Source organism: Callithrix jacchus, chromosome X (assembly GCF_049354715.1).
Source record: "Callithrix jacchus isolate 240 chromosome X, calJac240_pri, whole genome shotgun sequence".
Lineage (NCBI taxonomy): Eukaryota > Metazoa > Chordata > Mammalia > Primates > Cebidae > Callithrix > Callithrix jacchus.
In genome coordinates, this window is record NC_133524.1 from 141,690,032 (window position 1) to 141,708,165 (window position 18,134).

Sequence of the window (18,134 nt, forward strand, 5' to 3'; positions counted from 1 at the left end):
CTACTGATATCAGCTCCATAATTGTCTTAAGTATAAGCTATACTCATTAATGTGCTGACAAATCTGCCTCTGAAACAACATGCTATGGTCTGAATGTTGTGTGTCTCCCCGAAGATTTATATGGTGATACCAAATCCCCAATGTGATAGTATTAAGTGTAGAACCCTTTGGGAGGCGATTAGGTCACATGGGCAAAGCCTTCATAAATGGGATTAATGCTCTTATTAAAGAGGCTCCAGTGAGATCCCTTTTCCCTTCCACCACATGAGGACACAGCAAGAGGGTGCTGTCTATGAAATGGGCTCTCAGAAGACACTGAATCTGCTGGTGCCTTGATCTTCCCGGTCTGCTGAACTATGAGAAATAAATTGATGTTGTTTATAAGCCAATCAGTTTACAGTATTTTGTTACAGCAGCCTGAACAAAGTGAGACATAACACTTTCTGCAAAACCTGACATAAGAGGTATATGCTTCATAATCAAGGTGCCAAAACCTCTTTGAATTGGGTAAGTTGATCACAGACTGTACTTGCCTTGTCAGAATTAGGCTATTGACAGAGATGTGAGGGTGTTAAGTGCATGAAGGGTGTGAGCAAAGGTCTAATTCTTGTGTTATATAGGTGGGGTTATTGGTCACTGTGAAAACTTTAAACATACTCATTTAACAATTCAGTTCTATTCATTCTATAGCCTAAGAGGAAAATCAGTTAAGCCAGAAAAACTAATCTCACTGTAATAAAGAGCTGCATCTTCATTATTTTAACTGCTATATTTCACCAAAATGTATTAAAGTGCAATAACAAGCATGTCTTGTGTTTTTTACTGTTCAACCGAATTTTTTTAAAAAACGTTAATCAAGATTATATTCAGTGCCAACATCCTAGATGAAATAGTATCAGTAAATTTTGAATTATTCACTGTGTTTTCTTCATTCCACTAATTACACTCTTCAGAGCAATTTTGGGCTCTTGGAAAGAAATGTATGCTTAGCAATAACAAAGAGGCAAATGAAAATTTTTTGAAAGGATTATCAGTTTAGGTGTTTATACCACAAAAAGTAGTGGATGCTAGCGAATACTGATTCCGAACCATGGTATTAATAGTCAATTACTGAAGTGTTGAAATACCATATTTTTTAAAGATAGATTGCCCACTCCTATTGCACATAACAATATATATTTTGCTAAAATTACAATAATAGTACCATCTCTAAGCCTCTCTTTTTCTAGCTTTTAAATGAATAGTATTTTGCTATAATACATGTTATGAAGATTAATGATCAGGTTATATTATAGTAGAAAACCACAGGTTTTAAAAGAGGAGGGCCCTTGATTTGAACATTAGCTCTCCTTACACAAGTCATTAAATCTCTCTGATTCTGATTCCTCACTTTTAAAATGGAGACACTTTTTCTCTTGGATTAGCTTATGCATAAAATAAAATCATTAGATCATTTAAGTATTAGGCATCATGTTGCAAAGTAGGGAGGTACTATGGTTTGAATAGATTAATGCTGTTATCACAAAAATGGGTTTGTTTCAACAGGGCAAATTCAGTCAACTTTTCTCTTCCTTTCTTTCACCCTTTTTGCCCTTCAGCCATGAAATAATACAGCAAGAAGGCCCTCAAGAGATGCCAGCCCCTCAGTCCTAGACTTCCCAACCTCCAGAACCATGTGACAATAAATTTCTGTTAATTACAAATTACCCAGTCTTAGGTATTCTGTTATAGCAGCACGAAATGAAATAGGACAGGATAGAGAGGGACATCCGGCTTCCAAGCGGCAACCTTCACTGCACCAGTGACAAAAGAATTAAATATGGGTGATGTTGAGAAAGGCAAGAATGTTTTTGTTCAGAAGTGTGCCCAGTGTCACACCATGGAAAAGGGAGGCGAGCATAAAACTGGGTTAATCTCCATGGTCTCCTCAGGTGGAAGACAGGTCAGGCCATTGCATTCTCTTACACAGATGCCAATAAAAAGAAAGCATCACCTGGGGAAAGGATACACTGATGGAGTATTTGGAGAATCCCCAAAAGTACATTGCTGGAACAAAAATGATCTTTGCTGGCATTAAGAAGAAGGAAGGAAGGGCAGACTTGATAGCTTATCTCAAAAAAGCTACTAATGAGTAATAATTGACCACTGCCTTATTTATTACAAAACAGAAATGTCTCATGACTTTTCTATGTTGACCATATTTTAGCAGATCTCATACACCAGAATTCAGATCATGAAATGACAGAGAATATTTTTGTTAGGCAGTCCTGATTTAACTAAGCCCAGGTTGCAGTTAAATAAATATGTTCAGTTTTTTGAATTGTAATAGTAATTACAATTCAGTAAATGCTATTGCTGTTTACCCCTTCTAAAGATATTACTGGACTTCATTCGTAATGTTCAACTTTTCACAAATATGGTAAATGCCATCTTAAATTTTACTGAACATTGTTTTTATATTTAGAATTATATAGCTGTTTATGTTAATATATTTTAATACTGGGAAATTCCTTCACCGTCTCAAAACCACCTCTGTTTTGTGTTCATTTGCCTCTAAAAGTCAAGGACTGAAGATAAAGTAGCAATGTCTATTTTATATTTTTTTCCTCAACTATACCAATCTAATTAGAATTCTCTGTATCTAAAATGGTTCGTTTTACTTATTGAAAGGTATTTTAGTGTGGTTTATGTGTAATATCAAATAAAGATTATTTAAAAATTTCCACATTTTATAGATGCTTTTAAAATAGTAGCAAGTTAAACCTCACTCTTGAATTCTTTACAGTCTAAGTGAGACTAAGTTGTAATTTAAGTTTGTCTTTAAACAGCCAATCAGAAACACAAATGTAGAACTGATGTGTATTTGTGATTGGGAATGGTACTTTTGCCAACTTAATAAATTTATAATAGAGGAGATACACACAGATTTAAAAATTATGTGTGATTACAAGACTCAAAATAATTAAAAACAAAATCACATACAAAAAAAATGAAGTAAGACAGAGTGCACAGAATTTGGTGATATCTAGGCAAAAAAAAAAAAAAAAGCAGGCAAAACCTGAGAACTCTTGAAATGAACAACAGATAATCTGGACATGATGCTTAGGAATATTCAGGGTTAGGATTAGCTAAGGATCACAGTAGGCAAAGAACTTCAGGGTATAGAAACAGAGAAAATATCCCATTTCTTCTCCCCTTCAATAGGTAGTATGAACATGATACAATCTACCACCTGGAAGCAGGGCAGCTAAAACGAATGCAACCCAAATTTGGACTTAGAAATCATACACTTCGTATTGAGCCTCATTGTTCTGCCTTTAGCAATTTTGGTAACTTACTCCTTTTAATAGGTATTAACAATGTCTAAATTAGCAAGAAGTGGCTTTTCCCATCCCTGTAATTTCCAAAATCAAAACACCATTGAATTCTCTTTGAATTCAAAAATGCTCCTAAATTTGCAGATGTATCTTTTCTTTAATTAAAATAATTCTCATTTTTCTAGTTAGGGTGACTGAGGAGCCAGTGAGCATTTTAAATGGTGATAATGACTGGAAAAGAATTTAGCAGATGTTTTATGAACAAAAGCCTGAAAGTCTAGAAAAGTGATCTCTGGATCTATGAGACCTTATCTAGGGGTGGGGAAGATAATAGGAATATTCCAAAAGATTATTCCCTCAGTGCCCATAGTGGTGATATTAGAGATTCTCTAAAAATGTATCTTAAGCGTTATGTTGTAGATTATAATTTAAAAGGCTCTACTCTTCACATATTTTAGAGTCTACCTTTCTTCTTTTAACAAGTTAAAACTGGTTTATGGAAGGTGTTAACATGTTTTCACATTTAAGCATGATATTATTTAAATTGTTAATGTTATAATATTGATAATATGATTTCCTAGCATAATTTAGTAAATATTGAATACTGAAGTCTAATACAATAAAAAGTAAACAAGACTAAAATCATTTTGAATTCAATAATTTCTGATAAACACAAATTCTGATTTCTAAAGACTAGAAATATGTTCCAAGCATCGTCTTCATACCCCTTCTGTCATTCCACTTTCCTATCTCCAGTCATTTGGTCATCACTAAAGCTCTTGAGGCATCATTGAAAAATAATTAAAGGATATTTAAAGACTAGATGTTACTCTTTCCCTTTCTGCAATAAGCACTATTTGTGTTGAAAATATTCTTTAAATATATTAAATTTAGAAAATCACACATACAAATCCTGATAAGAGCCTGAAGAGTATTCAGCCCAAACAAATAATGTAATTATGTGTTGGAGAGGTTACTCAAATTTTAGGACCCTGTTCTTACATAAAGAATTCTAATTCTGGCCATAATAATACAGATATGTCACTTTATGAGTATAGAATTTGTGGTATGAGTGAATGTACAATTTAGCAATAGGAAAGATAGAATTTGGTTCAGCTACAAACCAGATGGCCTTTCAACAGGCTATGTGGTAGGCTTTAAGTTTCTTCACAATATTATAACTTATTCTGGGCATAGGTTGATTGGACTTCTCTAACCATATGAAGTTAGTTGTGACTTGCTTTGCCTTTGCAATGTGAACAAAAGTGAAACACTTCATTTCTGGGCACATTGGAAGTTTTGAGAGCCTTTACAGTCAGCTTTACTCTGTGCCACAGCATTCGATAACAATCTAGATGATGGTAATTTGAGTAGCCCAGGTTTTAGAGGGAGGATAATGTGGGAGAAGAGCCCAGAGCAAACCCAAGCAGCTTTGTTGGTTTAAGTCGCTAAGATTTGGAGGTCATATGTTCCTGCAGCATACACTAGTTCACCTGAATAACACAGGCTGTGTCTTGAGACTCTATATCTCCACATTATTTGGAGCTTTTCATTCAGAGTCTGAAATAGACAAAAAAAAATCACTGGTCAAAAAATTGTCACTACTAGATAGCTGGGGAAACTATGTCAATCAATGATTGTTAAATAAGCAAACCTCTGAATCCTGTCTTCTAAGTCCTTGAAAATATCTAAGTCAGTTTTCAATTTGTGTACCTTTCTTAACCTGACAGTAGCCGGTGAGAGACTGGAAATACTTGTAGTTCAAGATTTTCTTTTTCAATTCTGTCTTTTGATTGAGATGATAGAAAACATAAATTTCTTTTTTCCACCAGTGTCCAAGCTTTAAAAATCAAAGGATTACACGGTGTCTGGATTAAATTGTCAGCTTGTACAAGTTTGAGCTAAGAAAAGGACAAGCGTTGTTCAGTGTCTAAAACATTATATTACTCTAAATATAGCCATAGTGATACTTGAAACTCATGGCGGAGTGTGAAGAAAAGAAAATAAAAATGTAAATCTCAAAATCTACTAGTAACATGAATGTTCAAGTAATATTTGACAGAGGAATAATCAAGATGGTGATAACCAGCCTTCATCAAACCAATAGTAGATGCATGAGAAGAATGTGAAATGCCGACATAATCATTTCCAATAATCTGGATGTGCTAAATGATGGTAAGCAATGTGACAAGGCACTTTAGGTATTTGATATAGTTTGGCTGTGTCCCAATCCAAATCTCAACTCGAATTGTATCTCCCAGAATTCCCATGTGTTGTGGGAGGGACCCAGGGAGAGGTAATTAAATCATGGCGGTTGGTCTTTACCGTGCTTTTCTCATGATACTTAATAAGTCTCATGATACCTAATGGGCTTATCATGGGTTTCCGCTCTTCCTTCTTTCTAATTTTTCTCTTGCTGCCATATAAGAAGTGCCGTTCGCCTTCCACCATGATTCTGAGGCTGTCCCAGCCATGTGGAAGTATAAGTCCAATTAAATGCCTTTTCCTTCTCAGTCTCAGCTTTGTCTTTATCAGAAGTGTAAAAACAAACTAATACAGTATTTAATAGAGACATAGGACAAGATCATGGTAATAGATCTACCACAGGGCAATATTGGTACTTTTATATTAAAAATGACTAAAGCAGTATTTCCCCCAAACAATTCTGCAAAATACTCTTTTTGGAATTATTAATAGATATACCACAAAAAAATGTATTCTATGTAATGTATTCTTACCTTAAAGATTCATGGCACATATTTAATATAGTAAAGATTTGATGAAGGCCTGCAGTAATAAAACATATTCACTTAGTGTAATCTGGCATTTCCAAAACTTTTTGAGAATAGAGTACTATTTTGAGTGAAGGGGAGCAAGCAATTCTCTTGCCTCAACCTCCTGAGTAGCTGGAATTACAGGTGCATGCCACCACACCTGGCTAATTTTGAATTTTTTACTAGAGACAGGGTTTCTCCATGTTGCTCAAGCTTGTCTCAAACTCCCAACCTCAGGTGATCCACCTGCCTCAGGCTCCCAAAGTGCTGGAATTACAGGTTTTAGCCACCATTGCTGGCCCTGTTACCATTTTCTGATGTCCACCACACCCCATGTAACCTATGTTAACAACTATATGTGGGTATGTGTATCACTCCATATTTGGTTGAAGGCTCGTATAATTCTACACATACTACATATAGATACAAGATACGTATTATCCCCCTATTACTTGTTCTACAACATACAATCATGTTTTATACACCTTCTTTTAGTTTTCTTCACATAATACTCTTGGAAATCCCCTCCAATTCAGCTGACATAAGTCTAATTGATACTTTTAAAATAACTGTATAATATTCCATCCTGTGAAAAGTAACTATAATTGTTGAAGCCACTCCCATACTTCCCATATCAACAAGCAGTGTGTTCTCTGCCAAGATGCTCCATGTCTTCCCTCGTTACCTGTTTTTCAATTACATGATTACTTCAGAGTGTTTGTACATTCTTCACATTTTCTAGCTATTCCTATCACACTAACACGACCAAAACCACAAGTGATCTTTGGAAGACATTTATTTTCTCCTTTCCCCATCCCCAAATTCTAGGTTTTGTCAAGATAGCTTAGTATTTATTCAAATTTTCTCTATATTAACTTTATTCTGAGAGCCCTTAATTTCCCTTGAACCCTTAAGACATATGTTGCAAACTTTCTAAGCCATTACATTAAGGTAAGGATAGAGATGGTGATAGAGATAGAGACAGATGATAGAGACAGAGATACATAGAGATAGAGATAGAGAGATAGAGATAGAAAGATGAATATAGATATCTATACAATTTACTTACGATGGTTTTTCTCATCTTCTTTCCTTTTATCCTAAAGTTTCTCTTTTGATTCTCTTTTGGTTCCTGAGGCATTCAGTTATTTTACTTTTTTCTCTCATGTGACTCATATGAGGTTCATGGGTAACACAGTCTCCACATTCTCAAACACTCAAATATCTGCTGTATCTTGAGGTATCACTAATATCTTGGCTGGAGGATAATCCTTGGGTTATGGTCAGCCTTATTTCTAACATTTGAGGGCCCCAGAACAATGACAAACCTAGAGTTCTACATATCATATGCCTAAATATCTAAAAATTACACATACATACATCAAAATGTCAAATTGCTGTCAACTAAAAAAATAAACTAAAGTTATGAACCAAGTTAATAAATGATTAAACATGTTCTGGTATCCCACCTAAATAAGCATACCTTTATAATGAGCTGACAGTCTAAGTTCTAATTAATTATTTGACTCTAGTTCTGCATCAGAAAGTGGTCATACAGGGAGGGCCAGTTTCTGGTTCGTGACCATTGGCTCCAGGTGAGCACAGACACGTGACTCATTAGATTCATTGCTCTTTCAGGAGGGGAATAGCCAGAAAATGGTCACAGTGTTTCACTCTAAAGATCAAGGGTTCAGGCAAGAGGCCCTTTTTCTTTGTTGTAAGAGTGATACTTGTTGTGGTGCTTTTTTGTCAATAGTCTGTAGATTCTACTCAAGAGCTTACAGCTTCAGAGTTACAAATGAGAAATAAATTCAAATTTGATTTTTTTTCATCTGTAGGTAATTTATTCTTTCTGCATTAATGTTTCTGAGAGTTTCTGTTTATCCTTGGAAAGTTTAGCAAACAGCCCACATAGCCTATTTTTGCATGGCCTGGAAGAAGGAGTATGATAAGTGGAATCACTGGCTTTGTGGTTTGTAAAGAGCTTCTAGTAAGAAATTTCTTTCTTCCTAATGGGAGAGTAGATAGAGTACTTTCTGCCATTAACAGAAACTAAGTGAGGCCAAAGGTCAGCTTCAAAGTAATTCAGAGATATCATGGGTGCTTGCAAGAAAGCAAGATGTTTCTCACATTCCATATGAGGCTGTAATTTCTCCCTGAGACAGGAGGATATTGAGAGTTCTTGAGAGCCCTTAAGATTTTGGAGGCGATTAGGCAGGCATCATCCTGGGACAAAGAGAGCAGAAAAAGAAACTGGTAGCATCCCTCGCTGTGCCATGGCTACTAGAGGTGCACCCCAGACAAGCAGGGTCTGGAGCGGACCTCAACAGTTGTACAGCGAAGGGGCTAGACTGTTAGAAGGAAAACCAAGCAACAGAAATACTTCATCATCAACATTCTGGGTGTCCACTCAGAGACCCAAACGAAAAGTCAGCAACTACGCAGATGACCAGCGGACAAATCCACAAAGATGGGAAGAAACAAGCGCAAAAAGGAGGAAAACACCCGAAACCAGAACACATCGCCTCCTAGAAAGGACCAAAACTCCTCACCAGCAAGGGAACAAAGCTGGACGGAGAATGACTGTGACGAAATGACGGAATTAGACTTCAGAAGATGGATAATGAGAAACTTTTGTGAGCTAAAAGATCATGTATTAAATCAATGCAAAGAAACTAAGAACCTTGAAAAAAGATTTGAAAAAAGATTCGAGGAAATGATAACAAGAATGGATACCTTAGAGAGGAATATGAATGAATTGAAGGAGCTGAAAAACACAATACGAGAACTTCGCGAAGCAAACGCAAGTTTCAATAGCCGAATTGACCAAGCAGAAGAAAGAATATCTGAAGTCGAAGACCAACTCAATGAAATAAAACAAGAAACCAAGATCAGAGAAAAAAGCGCAAAAAGGAATGAACAAAGTCTCCAAGAAATGTGGGACGATGTGAAAAGACCTAACCTACGTTTGATAGGTGTACCAGAAGGGGACGAAGAGAATGAATCCCAGCTGGAAAACACTCTTCAGGACATCATCCAGGAAAATTTCCCCCACCTAGCAAGACAAGCCAACACTCAATTGCAGGAAATACAGAGAACACCACAAAGATATTCCGCAAGAAGAGCAACCCCAAGGCACATAATCGTCAGATTCAACAGGGTTGAAATAAAGGAGAGAATACTAAGGGCAGCCAGAGAGAAAGGTCGGGTCACCCACAAAGGGAAGCCCATCAGACTCACAGCAGATCTCTCGGCAGAAACACTACAAGCCAGAAGAGAGTGGGGGCCAATATTCAACATTCTTAAAGAAAAGAACTTTCAACCCAGAATTTCATATCCAGCCAAACTGAGCTTCAGAAGTGAAGGAAGAATAAAATCCTTTGCGAACAAGCAAGTACTCAGAGATTTTGTCACCACCAGGCCTGCTTTACAAGAGCTCCTAAAAGAGGCACTACACATAGAAAGGATCAATCAGTACCAGCCATTCCAAAATCACACTGAATGCTAAAGAGCTTCAACATAATGAAGAATCTACAACAACTACCAGGCAAAACAGCCACTTAGAATCAAAATGGCAGTATCAAATTCACACATAACAATATTAACCCTAAATGTAAATGGACTAAATGCACCAATCAAAAGACACAGACTGGCAAATTGGATAAAAATCCAAAACCCACCATTGTGCTGTATCCAGGAAACCCATCTCACATGCAAGGATACACAAAGGCTCAAAATAAAGGGATGGAGGAAGATTTACCAAGCTAATGGAAAGCAAAAAAAAAGCAGGAGTTGCAATTCTCATCTCTGATAAAATAGACTTTAAAGCAACAAAGATCAAAAGAGACAAAGAAGGCCATTACATAACGGTAAAAGGATCGATACAACAAGAAGAGCTAACGATCCTAAACATATATGGACCCAACACAGGAGCACCCAGATACATAAGGCAAGTTCTTAATGACTTACAGAAGGACTTAGACTCCCACACAATAATAGTGGGAGACTTTAACACTCCACTGTCAATACTAGACAGATCAACCAGACAGAAAATCAACAAGCATACCCAGGGCTTGAACTCAGACCAGGAGCAAGCAAACCTGGTGGACACTTACAGAACTCTCCACCCCAAATCCACAGAATACACATTCTTCTCAGCACCACATCACACCTACTCTAAAATTGACCACATAATTGGAAGTAAAGCACTGCTCAACAAATGCAAAACAACTGAAATCATAACAAACAGCCTCTCAGACCATAGTGCAATCAAGTTAGAACTCAGAATTCAGAAACCGACCCAGAACCGCACAGCTTCATGGAAACTGAACAACTGGCTCTTGAATGTTGACTGGGTAAACAACGAAATGAAGGCAGAAATAAAGAAGTTCTTCGAAACCAATGAGAATGAAGACACAACGTGCCAGAACCTCTGGGACACATTTAAAGCAGTCTCTAGAGGAAAGTATATAGCAATAAGTGCCCATATGAGGAGAATGGAGAGATCCAAAATTGACACCCTATCGTCAAAATTGAAAGAGCTAGAGGAGCAAGATCAAAAAAACTCAAAACCCAGCAGAAGACAAGAAATTACTAAGATCAGAGCTGAGCTGAAGGAGATTGAGACACGAAAAACCCTTCAAAAAATCAATAAATCCAAGAGCTGGTTTTTTGAAAAGATCAACAAAATAGACAGACCACTAGCCAGATTGATTAAAAATAAAAGAGAGAACAACCAAATAGATGCAATAAAAAATGATAAAGGGGAAATCACCACAGATTCCACAGAAATTCAAACCATCATCAGAGAATATTACAAACAACTCTATGCACATAAACTAGTAAACCTGGAAGAAATGGATAAATTCCTGGACTCCTGTGTCCTCCCAAGCCTAAACCAGGAGGAAGCTGAAACTATGAATAGACCAATAACAAGGTCTGAAGTTGAGGCAGCAATTAAGAGCCTACCTCACAAAAAAAGCCCAGGTCCAGATGGGTTCACAGCCGAATTCTACCAGACACACAAGGAGGAGCTGGTACCATTCCTTCTAAAACTATTTCAAACAATCCAAAAAGAGGGAATCCTTCCCAAATCATTTTATGAGACCAACATCATCCTGATACCAAAACCCGGCAGAGACCCAACGAGAAAAGAAAACTTCAGGCCAATATCCATGATGAACATAGATGCAAAAATCTTCAATAAAATATTGGCAAGCCGATTGCAACAGCAAATCAAAAAACTTATTCATCATGATCAAGTAGGATTCATCCCCGGGATGCAAGGCTGGTTCAACATACGCAAGTCTATCAACGTAATTCACCACATAAACAGAACCAAAAACAAAAACCACATGATTATCTCAATTGACGCAGAGAAGGCATTTGACAAAATTCAACAGCCCTTTATGCTAAAAACCCTCAATAAACTCGGTATCGATGGAACGTATCTCAAAGTAATAAAAGCTATTTATGACAAACCAACAGCCAATATCATACTGAATGGGCAAAAACTGGAAGCATTCCCTTTGAAATCTGGTACTAGACAAGGATGCCCTCTCTCACCACTCCTATTCAATATAGTACTGGAAGTTCTAGCCAGAGCAATCAGGCAAGAAAAAGAAATAAAGGGTATTCAAATAGGAAAGGTGGAAGCCAAATGGTCTCTATTTGCAGACGACATGATAGTATACCTAGAAGACCCCATCGCCTCAGCCCAAAAACTCCTGAAACTGATAAACAACTTCAGCAAAGTCTCAGGATATAAAATCAATGTGCAAAAATCACAAGCATTCGTCTACACCAATAACAGACTTAAAGAAAGCCAAATCAAGAGCGAACTGCCATTCGCAATTGCTACAAAAAGAATAAAATACCTTGGAATACAACACACAAGGAACGTAAGGGACCTCTTCAAGGAGAACTACAAACCACTGCTCAACGAAATCAGAGAGGACACAAACAGATGGAGAAACATTCCATGTTCATGGTTAGGAAGAATTAATATCGTGAAAATGGCTATACTGCCCAAAGTAATTTACAGAATCAACGCTATCCCCATCAAGCTACCATTGACTTTCTTCACAGAACTCGAAAAAACCACCATGAACTTCATATGGAACCAAAAGAGAGCCCGCATAGCCAAGTCAATTCTAAGCAAAAAGAACACAGCGGGGGGCATCACACTACCGGATTTCAAACTATACTACAAGGCTACAGTAATCAAAACAGCATGGTACTGGTACCAAAACAGAGATATAGACCAATGGAACAAAACAGAGGCACCGGAGGCAACACAACATACATACAACTATACAATCTTTGATAAACCTGACAAAAACAAGCAATGGGGCAAGGATTCCATGTTTAACAAATGGTGTTGGGAAAACTGGCTAGCCATGTGCAGAAAGCAGAAACTGGACCCCTTCCTGACACCTTACACTAAAATTAACTCCAGATGGATTAAAGACTTAAACATAAGACCTGGCACCATAAAAACCCTAGAAGGAAATCTAGGCAAAACTATCCAGGACATAGGAGTAGGCAAGGACTTCATGAACAAAACACCAAGAGCATTGGCAACAAAAGCCAAAATAGACAAATGGGACCTAATGAAAGTACACAGCTTCTGCACGGCAAAAGAAACAGTCACTAGAGTGGATCGGCAACCAACAGAATGGGAAAAAATTTTTGCAGTCTATCCATCTGACAAAGGGCTGATATCCAGAATTTACAAACAACTCAAGCAGATTTACAGGAAAAAAACAAGCCCATTCAAAAGTGGGCAAAGGATATGAACAGATACTTTACGAAAGAAGACATATATGAGGCCAACAATCATATGAAAAAATGCTCATCGTCACTGGTCATCAGAGAGATGCAAATCAAAACCACATTGAGATACCATCTCACGCCAGTTAGAATGGCGATCATTAAAAAATCTGGAGACAACAGATGCTGGAGAGGATGTGGAGAAAAAGGAACACTTTTACACTGTTGGTGGGAGTGTAAATTAGTTCAACCATTGTGGAAGACAGTGTGGCGATTCCTCAAGGCCTTAGAAATAGAAATTCCATTTGACCCAGCAATCCCATTACTGGGTATATATCCAAAAGACTATAAATCGTTCTACTATAAGGACACATGTACACGAATGTTCATTGCAGCACTGTTTACAATAGCAAAGACCTGGAATCAACCCAAATGCCCATTGATAATAGACTGGATTGGAAAAATGTGGCACATATACACCATGGAATATTATGCAGCAATCAGAAATGATGAGTTCATGTCGTTTGTAGGGACATGGATTAATCTGGAAAACATCATCCTCAGCAAACTGACACAAGAACAGAAAATGAAACACCGCATATTCTCACTCATAGGAGGGTGATGAAAAATGAGAACACATGGACACAGGGAGGGGAGTACTAAACACTGGGGTCTATTGGGGGGAAAAGGGGAGGGCCAGTGGGAGGGGGAGGTGGGGAGGGATAGCCTGGGGAGAAATGCCAAATGTGGGTGAAGGGGAGAAGAAAAGCAATGCACACTGCCGTGTGTGTACCTACGCAACTGTCTTGCATGCTCTGCTCATGTACCCCAAAACCTATAATCCAATAAAAAATTAAAAAAAAAAAAAAGAATAATAGTCATCTAGTGAGATAAGCATTTGGCATTTATGAATCCAAAACATATTATTGCTCACAATTCCCTTCAGTAATTTATATAGTTTCTAAAGGAATAATCTCACTTTTTACAATGAAAGATCTTTGCTTAATAAAACATAGTAAGGCACTTCCCTTAGTGTTTTATGAATAAGGGCACACCTCTGTGACATTCTCCAACCTCAGCACGTATGTAATATAAGGTATGCAACTGTATTACCTGCTTTCCTGCCAAACCATACATGAAGTCGATGAACAAAAAATAAAATCAAAATCATGAGGTCAATAATATTACTGTGACAAATATGAGACTTTTGTATTTAAGTGACAGAAATTGTTATTTAAGCTTATTATGCCACCTATTTGCAATACTGTCCCAAAGCTACAGATATCCAAATTAGTTAAAGCAAATTAGTATGCTGATGCTGGATGTACCATAGGCAGCCTGCAGTCTGACATTCATTATGCTTCTTTTTCTTTGTGGATTGTACCTCATTGTTGACCATCAGCATTCCTCTGTTGCATCTGTTATAAGGTAGAGGATTCAAACTCTATTCAGCCCAAGAGAGAAGCATTATTCAAAAGATAAACATGCCAGAGGAAAACCCCAAATGCAAGAGGGAGCCACACATGACCTTGAGGTGATCCGTACCATAGCTCCCTTTCTTTAGCAAAGCTCTTCAAGAGTTATCTTAGAAAATAATCTACCAGAGCCAAGTTTGGGCTTTGGAACAAAGCTAGCCTTTGAAATGAGACCCTGGAGTATGTCTTTTAAGGAACTCACCTCACACAGCTCACTTGTGAGTTATGTATAACTCTGAAACCTAAGCCCAGCAGATTTAAATTTCTTTTGAAATAATATTTGCAAAATACAGTTTACACAGAAAATAAAGCTCAGTATAATTTGACTAGATGATGTCAGGCATATTTAAAAAAAAAAAAGATTTTGGAGGCATAAAATAGCATAGAATGACTCCTCTAGTGATCTAACTATTTCTAAAGGTAGAAGTTCTGCTGAAATTGTTTATACCACCAAGACCAAAAGAGATTATAGAGAGCTATGCCTTGGAGGAATATGGGGACTATCCTCTCAGTCTTAGTTTCATGGAATTGGAGGACTTTTAAGGGAGCATAAGTACAAAGGATGGAAGGTGTAAGACTGCATCGAGAGATGCTGGACAAATAAGGTGCCTCCCTACCTGGAGAGACTGAAGAAGGCACAACTGCTCCTTCCTGTGATAGTCTTCAGTATTAGAAGGGGCCACGATGAAGCAAAACATTGCCTCAAGAAAGCCACACACTTCATATATGGGAATACCACACAGCAGAAGGTGCTACCAAGTTGGACAAAAATGAGATCACCAGCTACAGTAGGTGATGAATAAATGATGTAAGAAAAAAACTCTGTGTACTATTTCCCCCTCCCTTCTCCAGCACAAAAGGAATTCCTTTAAGAAAAGAAAGGAAGGAAAATGTATCTCAGAACAGTTGACACTGACCCTTTCCCACGCTCTACCACTCATACTGGCCTCTAAACAGCCAGGTAAGAGCTCCAGTCTGCACTAGAACAGAAGACAGGTTAAATTTTGTAATTTTTCTACACTCAATATAACTAAATATAAATAGCTGAAAATAGCCACAAAGTAATGAAATCTGCTAAAGATGTTGCTAAGGGAGAGAATGGGAGATCAAGAGAGCATGGTTAAAAGTAGGTTTCTTAAAGAACTATAAGTAGAACTACCAGTTGATTCACTAATCCCACTACTGGGTATCTATCCAAAAGAAAAGAAGTCATTATATAAAAAAGGCACATGCACACACATGTTTATAGCAGTGCTATTCTCAATTGCAAAGAAATGGAACCTAAGTATCCATCGACCAACGAGTGAAAAAAAAATGTGGTATATATACACCAAGTGTATATATAGAACAAAAAAAGTGGTATATATATATATACTACTCAGCCATAAAAAAGAATGAAGTAATGTCTTTTGCAGCAACTCAGTTGGAGCCAGAGGCCAATATTCTAAGTGAAGTAACTCAGGAATGCAAAACCAAATATCATATGTTCTCATTTATAAGTTGGAGCTAAGCTATGAGGATGCAAAAGCATAAGAATGATAGAATGGGCTTTGAAGACTCAAAGGGAATGAATATGAGGGGCAGTGATGGATAAAAGACTACATATTGGATACAGCGTACATCTCTCCAGTTATGCATGCTCCAAAATCCCGGAAATCACCACTAAAGAATTTCCATGTAACCCAAAACCACCTGTACCCCAAAACTGTTGAAATATAAATAAAATAAAGAAGTGCTTGGAAAAATAAACATTGCATCATATTTATGTTGGTTAGAATGTCTCCTACCATTGGCAAAGATAGTGATGATTCCACCTTGAAGCCTTTTTTGATGCAAATAAAACATTCTGTCTCGAATTATCATTATTTAAGTATTCCTTTTATCCTTTATGAATGGAAGCCCTCTGCTGTTAATATGTATATTTGATTGCATTTGTGTTTTCCTTGTAATTAACAGAACATTAAAATAACAACTATTCTTATATAAAGATACAGTGGAATGTGCATATTTCGGAATCAGAAAGACCTCGGTCCAAATTCTGTTTTGCCATTTACTAGTTGTGCAGACTTGCCCAATTTACACAATATAGCCTACATGTAATAAAAACTCACTGATTGTGAGGATTCAATAAGATAGTATATTCTAAATCCTTAGTACAATGCTGATCACACAATAGGTACTTAGAAAATATTAATGCCCTTTTGTTCCTTCCCTTCTCTGTGCAATTTACCTAGCTAAATTATTTGTTAATTATTTGTTCTGACTTTCAGAGGTAGATTCACAATGAAGTAAGTGAAGCTGACCCTTCAGGGCCCCACATATTTTTGGGTCCTTCAAAATCTTATTTTTAACCCTTATTTCTCATTTGGACACCCAAATCATATGAACTTTAGGCCCACCAAATCTAAATCAGCCTGTTATGGCATTTAACTATTTTTCTTTGGTCAAGGCTTGATAATTCAGCAAAACTGAAAGAAGCTTCAGCAGAATATAAAAAGGAATAATATGCAAATTAAAAAGAAAATAACTGTCCATTAAAACAGTAATTTTCTGTGATTAATTAAAGCCTAAGTACCAGTGTAATTTAAAGTATTATATATGCGATTCAAACATACACAGCACATCAGGTTTCAGTTGTAGTCCAATCAGACAGTGAAGCAATATCAGAACTAGAAGAACCCAAGAGATCATCTAGACCGAGAAAATGAACGCTTCTGAACTTTCTGCAAGAAGAGAAAGGAATTCACTTCTAGACATATTAGCTTAGTGTTTCAATTACACAAGATTCAGAAATATATGTCCTTGAAAAACCCCCTTTCCCTTCTCAGAGTCTCAGTTTTTCTATCAATAAAGTGAGAAGATTGGACTAGATGATTGTAAAGGGCTTTATAGTTCTGACATTATGAGTACAATTAATAACAATATAACATAATTGTATGAATTAATCAACACTGATGTACTTCATTATCTCATTCCATGACTTAAGCCAATTTGGGCACTGTTTATACTTCCTCCTCTCTTCTCAAAAGTACAAGTGTCAATAAACAGAGAAACAGACTAATTAAATAAAATAAAGGAGTAGAAAAACAATGAGCATCAATTCTACCAAGAGAAGAAGAATTAAATTAACTGTGGCTATTTTTCTAACAGATATATTAATTACAAAGCTTATTGTTTCTCACTTAGACTAAACATCTTTAATTAAATGCTAGAATTCATTTTAACACAGTCTCTTAATCTCCCACAATGATATTGTCTGTCACTGTGACTAAGCAACAGCTTCAAAACACAATTTTAATTTTTGGCTTCTGTGACTTTTAATAGTTCAAGGCACAGTGGTTTAACACACCATCAGATTCCACTCTAAAGCTCTGGATGCCAAAATAAGAAGCCACCCGCTTCTTCTCTGATACATAGAAATTTAACAACTTGGGAAATATTCACTATCTCAAGCATCTCCTTTAAGTAGGCTTTAAAAAACTATTTTAAAAGCTTTTAAAATACATTTATGTGGACAGAAGGATGGATATCTGTATAGATATGTGATAAATCAAGTATAAAATATTTTAATATTAGAACCTAGGTGTTGGAAATATAGGTGTTGTTTGTAAAATTTTTCAACTTTGTTATATGTTTAAAATGCTTATAGTGTAAACATTTTATATATCTCTTTAAAAAAGTTATTAAACTTCAAATAACTTGAAAATTACTAAAAATCAAATCATCTGACAAGTAGTTACTTCACACCTAATTTAGCCAGACATTGTTCTAGGTCCTGGGGACACAGCGATGAACAA

At 36.7% G+C, this 18,134-nt stretch overlaps 1 pseudogene; it reads left to right on the top strand.

The window, feature by feature from the left end:
• Positions 1-1,819: 1,819 nt before the first annotated feature.
• LOC108589830 (cytochrome c pseudogene) lies at positions 1,820-2,135 on the top strand (annotated as a pseudogene).
• Positions 2,136-18,134: the final 15,999 nt, after the last annotated feature.